The following is a 6,850-nucleotide window of genomic DNA, read 5'->3' on the forward strand; positions in this document are numbered from 1 at the left end:
AAAGTGAGAACCTGCTAGGCCTGGGAAGTCCTTATTCATCTTTATCAGCTTTTCTCAACCTGTGGGTCACGACCCAAAAGTGGGTAGGAAGAATATATGAAAGGGTCAGAAACAAACTTGAAAAATGAATCAACAAACTTGAAAAATGGATTCTCCTTTAAAGGAGAAAAATGTGGGAAATCATAACTTTTCCTTTGCAGGCAGGCAGAGTTCCAGCCTGCAAGGGGTTGCTTGGGCCCTCCCATGCCCTACACATACCCCACCCTGCCCTACTCACCCACCCCCTGCACTGGGGACCTGGGGGCAGGGACCAGCAGGTTGGGAGTAAGGGGCACTGGGTCAGGACTGGCCATTGTTGTTTACAAATGGGTCTTGGTACAAAAAAGGTTGAGAACCACTGGTCTTTATCACACCCTGCATCACACACCTGGGCCTTGGCAGGTAGAGGAATATGTCAATTTTTGTAACTCAAGAAGGAAAAAAAGCTAGGTAAAGCTTTACTTTAGGAACAAAATTTGAAGCTCAAAGCCCTTTTCAAGGACCTGCTTCCTTAGCCTGACGTGACCTTTCTGTAAGAATCTGAGTTCCCAGGTTTTCTCTCTCCCTTTCTGCTGATAAGACAGTCTTATTGCTGCCCTCTCCAAGCTAACCCAGGGACTGAAAGGGAATTGCCTTACTCTTTTGTTGGTATGTTGGTATCTTAGAGGCCCTGTCCCTTTTACCATAGTCCTCTGCCCACGTCCACACAGATTATTCATAACACGCATACAACATTTCCTGCACAAGGCAGGAAAGTACCTCATTATGATTTTACAGAAGTACTATTCCTCACTCCACCCCTCACCACCATCAAATGCATAGGCCTTTTGATGTATTATTCCAGAACATGGGTTAAAGCCCACCAAGCAGAGCTATAAGCCCCCTTGATCAGGGGGGCCACTAAGGGCATATCACTGATTACCTGGGATAACTAAAAGACAACATAGAGACAGACCCCAAATCCATAGTCTGTAGGATGCATCTGTGACTCAGGACAAACAGGACCCACAGAGTAGATCTTTCTCACGGGTTTGGTGGGAAAATAGAATCAAAACTTAAAGCTTGTGTCCCATTTTCTCCACGGTGTTCTCAAGTCAGGGCATAAATACCTGACTACTGGAACTTGTCCTGGTATATCTAAAAAATAAAATGACTGTATGGCCAGTAAGCATTCAAAACTTGAAATGTAAGAACAAGGTTCACTAAACAATATTTTTTCATTTGGAAACCTGTGAAATTATGCAGTCCTTGTGATTCAGAATAGTTCATGAAAACTATACAGAAATTTCCAGAGGAAAAATGTTGGCCGTTGTCATGGCTATTATTGCAGAATCAGGGCATGCAAACAGCGTGACTTCAGTCATGAGCACAAACATTGAGCCATCCAGAAGCTAATTAAATACTAGTAGAGAAGTAAACCTAGTGCAGCTACTCCAAGTTGAATTAAGATGTTTTCAAGATAGGAATTTACCAGTAAAGTTTCTCTTGTCTCATTTGCAACTGTTTATAACTATTGGGCGGTCAAGTTTTCATCCTTTAATTACTTAACATGTTTTCTTGACACTTTCAAGCATTTCTCTGAGGCTTGCTACACTATCTCCTAACAATATTTATTATTTATTTTTAACATTTATATTCTGCCCTATCCAAGAGAGAGAGGGCAGAATTAGAGAGAGCATCTTACAATAAATCAGCAATCCACAGATAAAAAATAACAGATTTCCCAAAGCTTCAGAATTCAAACCTGAACTCCCACTCCTCTGCCTAAATGCCCCATAAGCAAGCCCTCCAGCCACTCTCAACTAGGCCTGTGTGAGTCGGCAGCGATCCGATTTGGCTTCGGATCCGGCCACTTCAGATGGCCGAGATCTGATCCAGAATTCTGGACCGAGTTTCTGCATCGATCTGGCCAAAACGGCTCCAAAGTTTGGAGCAGCCTCAGAGATCCGGCCATTGGGTATAATGTGGAATCAATCAAATATCAATAACATTGTTGTTTTTTGTCCAATTTGCATGAAACTTGCAGGAACGGTAGCCTCTTCTGAGAGCATGAAACCTGCCAAGTTTCAAGAAGATCGGTGCACGGGTTTGGGAGGAACTGTACCCCAAATTCTTGAAAGCCAAACTCATGTCATGGCTGTGTGTTACACCACAGGGGGGTCGAAACTGCAGGGGTGGTAGCTCTTGCTGAGGCCACAAAGCCTGCCAGGTTTCAAGGAGATCGGTGCAGGGGTTTGGGGGGAACTACACCTCAAGCTGCGGACAAGCAAAACTCGTGCCATGGGTGACACTGCGTGTGTTCAGGCGCAGCGGGGTGACAGCTGCAGGGATGGTGGCCCCTGCTGAGGCCACGACGCCTGCCGGCTGTCGAGGAGATCGGTGCAGGGGGAGTCTAGGGCCCTGCACCCCTAGCTGCTGACAGACAAAACTGGTGCCAAGACAGTGTCTGTCTTGGGGCAGTTAATTGTCTGTATTTTTTTCTCTCCTTAGCCTGGTTTTGTAGGTGCTGATTGGTGCTCGTTAAGTCATTATGTAGTAGCTAGGTCCTGTGTATTGAGCTGGTCCCTGAGTCCCTGGGTGAATCATGATTGATTGGTAAGTGGGAACACAGCAGCTCAGCAGCCAGGCCTGCAGCAGTGTCTCCCCTCGCTGCCCCAAGACGGACATAGTCAGTCCCACAAGCACCCATGGCATGAGTTTTGCTTGTCCGCAGCTTGTGGGGCAGTTCCCTTCAAACCCTTGCACCGATCTTCTTGAAACTTGGCAGGCTTTGTGGCCTCAGCAAGAGCTACCACCCCTGCAGTGTTCGCCCCGCTATGTTGTAATGCCTAGACGCGACAGGAGTTTTGGTTTCAAGAATTTGGGGTGCCGTTCCCCCCAAACCCCTTCAGGAAGCCTAACGAGGCGGCACTTCAACCTGGATGTGCTGCTTCAGACCCCGAAGCGTCCGAAGCTTCTCTGGATCCGAAGATCTGTCCAAAGCCTCGCACAGTCCTACTCTCAACCATCTTTCCCAACCACTATTTACAATCAGATAGAAGAAAGCTCTTCCTATTTCTCCCACTCCAGCCCACCTACTACTCTTCTACCTCACTCCCACAGGAGATCCCTCCACCCTCCCCCAGTGTCCCTTTCAAGCATGTATATCCAGCTCCTATACACAGGATCTGGCTGTCCCGAAAGAACATATAATACAATGTAGTTAGTTATTTGTGCCCCAGTCTAAAGAGAGGTCTGAATTCAGTTAACTGCTATCACATTTTTCTGCAAATATTTAGGCCCCTGAACTCACAAACACTCAGCCACATAGCCCCTTGGGTAGTACTCAGAGAAGTAAAAAGGTGGCTAGTTATGTTAATATAAAGACTGGAAGGAAGACATGGTAGGGTGACACGTTCAAAACTAACTGATTCAGAGAGGCATGAGCTTTTGTAGCCAACAACCTACTTTGTCAGATATTAGGAATGGATTTAGAGCTCACGACTCCATTCCTAGCATCTGACGAAACAAATTGCTGCCTACAAAGTTCTGAACCAGTGAGTTTAAGGTGCCACTCTGCCCTACTTTCTGTCTCTTAGCAGTAAAATTAAATGCTTACATGCTTGCAGGATTGGTACTTCAATCAATGTCCATAGTATGCTGTGAACTAGACAATTGTTCCCTATCTTCCTTATATAGCTTTATTTTTTTTAAAGGTGGCAACGTTCAAACGCATTCAGTGTTGACTTAAATCTGCTTCCACTGACAACAATGGGTGTTTTACTAATGAGTTCAACAGAAGCAAAGGTAGGTCAATGCTGAGTGCTTCTGAAAACTCCATCCTGCATGAGATTGCTCTTAATTAAACGGGCAAGGAATAACATCTCTGTCTCCAAAGGATAGAGGGCACTGTACTACTCCAAAATTCAAAGGTTGTGTGCTCAATTCCTGAGGTTCACGATGTGTATTTCCATTATGTTAAATATTAGAAGAATAGTATGTCAACAGAGGAAGATTTACTTAAATTGTGCCTGCTTGGACATAGTAGAAATCTACAATCCCTTAAGATTGTGAACATCCCATCCCAGAAATGGCTACACCAAGATGCTAAACAAATTCTCTAAAGTGCTTTGAGATCTTTTGTGAAGCAAGCTATAAAACAATGTCAATCATCCAGAAGTCCCTAGCACAAAGAGGGAGACAGTTCTATTACAAGCAGGGACTTGAAAATAAAAGTTTATTGGGTTTATTAAAACAAAAAAATTACAACTATAAAACAACTCTGTAGTTCATACATGCACTGGGCATTTGAAAAGTATGTTTTATTAGCACGCTGTGTCTTATATAGCTAAATGCTGCAAGACATGCTTTCAAATTATAAGAACAATGTGAGAAATATAATTGGGGAATGAAAATATGCTAAAATACATGGAAATATATGCCAAATGGGACACGCCCTTTCAGTACAATTCAGCATTGCTAAAAAAGTATCCTTAAGAGACGGCCAGTGAGGCGACAGCTTTATAAAATGTTCACACTGGAACCTGCAACCACGTGCACTCTGGCCTACTGCGTTTCCTTTCAACCTTGGACCCTGCTCTTGTAAACAAGATCACTCTTGCTTTGGTTTTCCCCAGTCCCCCACCATTGACAAAACTGCTCAAAGGAGTCGTGTCAGGTATATTTGCAGTATCAAAGGACTTTAAACCTACCCCTACTTTATATGCAACAGTTCAGAGGCTGATGACAGGCCTGTCCCAGCAGGAATTAAATGTGTACATTTAGAACATGCTCTGAGGAGATAAAATGCTCCACTTTAATTCCTCCAGCAGCCCAGAATGCACAATGCTCAGCCTTTCCCATTTCTCAGCTCTGTGGAAACCCTCCTAAACTCTACTGCCCAAAGCAGCAAGCCAACACCTCCTCCCAGCCTCAGGGATGCAACCCTGACCACCCTGAGCACCCAGGTTCAGCTCATCAGTTTGCTGCTTGCTCTAGCACCTCTGCACAAACAGCAGCAGCAATCAATCCTACTACCGCCACTGTGCTGGGTCTCAGCTCTGCCCCAGCATGGCATGCAGTGAGCCCACTGGGTCTCAACCCTGCCTCAGTGTGATATGAGCTCGCTGGGCTCAGCTCTGCCCCGGTGTGACATACAATGAGCCTGCTGGGTCTCAGCTCTGCCTGGACATGAGTACTAACTGCCCCCCCAATCCCAATCCAAATTCAGTGAAATGGGTACAAGGTTCTGAACCTTTTTTTTTTCCATTCCTTTCTCTTTACTTTTCCCCCACCCACTTCAGCTTCGAACAGGCTTTTTCTCAAGTCTTCTCCCCTCCCAAACTACAGCTCCCACGCTGGTTTCGTTCCACCTCTGAGCCGCATGTCACCCCCTCCTTCACGTCCCAGCTACATGCCACCCCTCCTGCGCCTCTGAGCTACAGGCCACCCCCGGCTCTGCCTCAGAGCTACATGCCCCTTTCTGCACATCCTGGCTACATGCCCCCTCCTGCACCTCAGAGCTACATGGAGCTGGACCGTTCTCAGTGGTGGCAGCTGACAGAACAAGGAGCAATGGTCTTGAGCTGCAGCAAGGGATGCTTAGGTTAGATATTAGGAAACACTCTCTCAGGAGGAGGGTAGTAAAACACTGGAGAAGGTTACCCATAGGGATACCAACTCTGAATGTACTCTGGGAGGTTGCAGCACACAAGTTAACAACATGCAAGCACACAGGCACATCCATGTCATGCATCTCAGTTACAGATTACGGTGCGTTGTCTTTCCATCATGAAGGCAAATGCACGTTACTAGGACATTTCAAAAATCCGCAGGACAACTGCATAAGTCGGAGACAACATTTAATATGTATTTGAATGAATGAGCCCTATCCTAGAAGTTCCCAAACTCTGACAGACTTCGCACCAAGTTAAAATGATACGACCTTAAGTGTACCACCAGCACATTCTTCAGCTCAGCCGTAAAGACCACCTGCAAATTTCTGCCATATAACGTAATCGGGGCCGTCCCTGCAGGGGACCACCCCATTCCCCACGCTCTGGGGGGCCCCGTGGAGCCGCTCGCTACCCCCCCGACTCGCCTGCTGCCAATGCTGCCGCTGGCATCGGCGGCGACAGCTTCTTCAGGTGCAGGGCCCGGATCGGAGCAGGGCTGAGGACCCGCACAGGCTGATTTGCCCCGGGCCCCACACCCTGCTCAGGTCGGCTCTGAAAGTAATTATAACAAAACCTTTCGGCAGGCTGTCTGTGCAGCACTGGTGGTACGCTGACCTAGGAGGGTCGTCCTCGAGGACGTCCTGGTTTTCTGCTACTCTCGCCTCTGCTGATATGAAACCCAACGCCTTTATGTCCTCTGTTTTTCTCTTCAGGAGAAACACAGAGGACCTAAAGGCGTCCAGTTTCTCTTGAAGAGAAAAACAGAGCTAAACTGTCCGGTTTCTCTTGAAGAGAAAACCAGAGGACATAAAGGCATCGGGTTTGTCTTCAAGGGAAAAACAAAGGCGATAAGGTGTCTAATTTCTCTTGAAGAGAAAAACAGAGGACAAAGGCGTGGGGTTTTGTATCAAGAGAGGACAACCAGACCGCCCTCTACGATGGCCGCCCTACACAGCGCCCCACAGGTTGGGGACCACTGCCTACCCCCCACCCAGAGATTTCCCCCTGGAAATGTCTACCTGTCCCTGGAGCACCCCCCGCCCCGGCAGTGCTGCAGGCGGGGCCGGGCGGTTTAACTCAACCGACCCCCCTCCCCCCCGGGTGATACAGGCCCGCTGCTCCCCCGCGCCGAGCGGCAGCGGCGAGGCCCGGCCCGG

The 6,850-nt window shown here is 47.4% G+C and overlaps 1 protein-coding gene across 1 annotated transcript in view; it reads right to left on the bottom strand.

Moving 5' to 3' along the window:
- LOC109288527 (5-formyltetrahydrofolate cyclo-ligase-like) overlaps positions 1-6,850 on the bottom strand; it is a 54,270-nt gene that overhangs the window by 46,809 nt on the left and 611 nt on the right. The window lies entirely within an intron of this gene.

This window comes from Gavialis gangeticus, unplaced genomic scaffold (genome assembly GCF_001723915.1).
Source record: "Gavialis gangeticus isolate Ggan-Ray unplaced genomic scaffold, GavGan_comp1, whole genome shotgun sequence".
NCBI classification, from domain to species: domain Eukaryota; kingdom Metazoa; phylum Chordata; order Crocodylia; family Gavialidae; genus Gavialis; species Gavialis gangeticus.